The sequence below is a fragment of the Nansenia antarctica genome (assembly GCF_963989245.1).
Source record: "Nansenia antarctica genome assembly, chromosome: 8".
NCBI classification, from domain to species: domain Eukaryota; kingdom Metazoa; phylum Chordata; class Actinopteri; order Argentiniformes; family Microstomatidae; genus Nansenia; species Nansenia antarctica.
In genome coordinates this window covers 57,281,574-57,284,073 of record NC_137678.1, presented here as the reverse complement: position 1 = coordinate 57,284,073, position 2,500 = coordinate 57,281,574, and the positions used below count along the sequence as shown (strand labels likewise).

The 2,500-nt window shown below is 44.1% G+C and overlaps 1 protein-coding gene across 1 annotated transcript in view; it reads right to left on the bottom strand.

Moving 5' to 3' along the window:
• LOC308163731 (polypyrimidine tract-binding protein 2-like) overlaps positions 1–2,500 on the bottom strand; it is a 23,977-nt gene that overhangs the window by 14,999 nt on the left and 6,478 nt on the right. The gene's annotated exons all lie outside the window — the stretch shown is intronic.

Below are 2,500 nucleotides of genomic sequence, written 5' to 3'. Positions count from 1 at the left end.
TACACACTCCCTATACACACTCCATAGTACACACTCCATATACACACTCCCTATACACACTCCCTATACACACTCCATAGTACACACTCCCTATACACACTCCCTATACACACTCCCTATACACACTCCCTATACACACTCCATAGTACACACTCCATATACACACTCCCTATACACACTCCCTATACACACTCCATATACACACACTCCATAGTACACACTCCCTATACACACTCCCTATACACACTCCCTATACACACTCCCTATACACACTCCATAGTACACACTCCATATACACACTCCCTATACACACTCCCTATACACACTCCCTATACACACTCCCTATACACACTCCCTATACACACTCCCTATACACACACTCCCTATACACACTCCCTATACACACTCCCTATACACACTCCATAGTACACACTCCCTATACACACTCCCTATACACACTCCAGTGTTTCCTCTACATGCATTTATTGGTGGCGGGCCGCCACGAATGAATTTCCTCCGCCACGAATTGATTCAGTCCACAAAAACAAAACAAAACAAAAAGTTCTCAAAAAAAAAAAAAAAAAAAAAGTTCTGAACATTTTAGCTGATTAAAATATATCTGATCCTAGATCAGCGCTATAATGGATGTCGACTAAAAGTGCACCTAAATCCACGCCCATCTCTCTCTAACCGCTGATCCAAAATCAGATTAATGACATTCAGTTGACGACGTGACACAAGGGCTCCTGATTGGTCTAAATGTGAACTGTGGTATTATTGTTATTGTGTACAGGCCACCGTAGTGACATCAGGGGGGTATTCCATCAACATCGCTAAAGGGAAAATCCAGGTTTAGTCTGATAAATCTCGCGAGAGTTCTTAAAAATATCCAGGCATATTCTGATAGGTCTCGCGAGAGTTATCAAAAATAAGCCAGGATTTTCCTTTAGCGACGTTGATGGAATACCCCCCAGGTCAGGTGGGCAGGTTACGACGAGACAACAAGAGACCGGTATTGTAGAGCTTACAGAGCGAGTTAAAATAAAGACACTTACATTGAAATACAGAAGGACTCACGTGTATGTTTAATAGAATAACACGACATGGTGTCAGAAGTCCTGTAAGTGAGTGTTAAGAGTTAGATCGGCCGACAAGTGTCATTTGAGCTCGTGACGGTGAGAAGGGAGAAGAAAAGATGGATGCTAATGCTAACGCGGGAGCAGCTGCAGTCCAGAGAACGGCGCCAGTTTCAAGTGCTACGTTAGCAGACATTAGCAAGTCAAAAAACGATTCTTATGTGCCGTCACTTTAGCAACGACACAGTATTGTCAAGGGGAAAAGAAGGGGAGACGATTTTTTTATTGACAACGGAATTACATGCTGGAAAAACATGCAGCTAAAATTCAGGGAACATTTGGACAATAAGAGACACACGGGAGAAGTACGGGAAAACAGGGCTGATGTGGGTGTCATCAAAGGTAAGAGTTTGTTTTCTTTAACTCAGCTGATACTCAGCTGTTTACCGAATGCTCCATCTGACTGTGATTTTACTTCTGTAATGTGGTGGGTTGACATAATTCACGCACGGAACTATAGGTTGAGACTATTGTTCCGTCCGTAGTACCCAAGTTGTTTAGAATTGTTCTATTTACTGCTTGAGTGTGTTGTTGACAATCGTTCATGTCCTTCATTAAACGTTTAGCTTTGTCATTTGATACGCCGCCTACGACTACCATCTCTCTGCACTACAGTAAACAGTTAATCAGTAACGTTAGCCGCTTTTGTGCTCATGTAGGCCTACTTCGTATTATATTATAGCTGATGATCTTTGTGTGTGTGTATGTGACTGTCAGTCACACGTTTATATTCTGTATATTCATTTTTTTTTTTTTTTGGGCCATCCTCTAGTTTTGGCTGTGATTAGAAAAAATAAATAAAAAAATAAAAAAAGTTGTTTTGAATGCGCGTGCGCGTTTCATGCGCGTGCACGCGCGGTCACGGCCATCCGCCACCATTGTAAAAATTCCTGGAGGAAACACTGCACTCCCTATACACACTCCATAGTACACACTCCATATACACACTCCCTATACACACTCCATAGTACACACTCCATAGTAGACACTCCCTATACACACTCCATATACACACTCCATATACACACTCCATATACACACTCCATATACACACTCCCTATACACACTCCCTATACACACTCCCTATACACACTCCCTAGCACACACACTCCCTAGTACACACACCTACACACCACACCTACACACCTAGGGTGTATTGTCTACAGGTAGGGTCTAGGGAGAGAGAGAGGGAAGGAGACGGAGAGGTAGAGGAGGAGAGGCCAGAGGGGGGAGGAGAGGAGGGTCATACCCAGCAGGGAGGAGGAGGGTGGAGGAGGGTAGAGGAGGGTTAGGGGTGGGGGAGGAGGGTAGAGGAGGGTTAGGGGTGGAGGAAGAGGGTAGAGGAGGGTTAGGGGTGGAGGAGG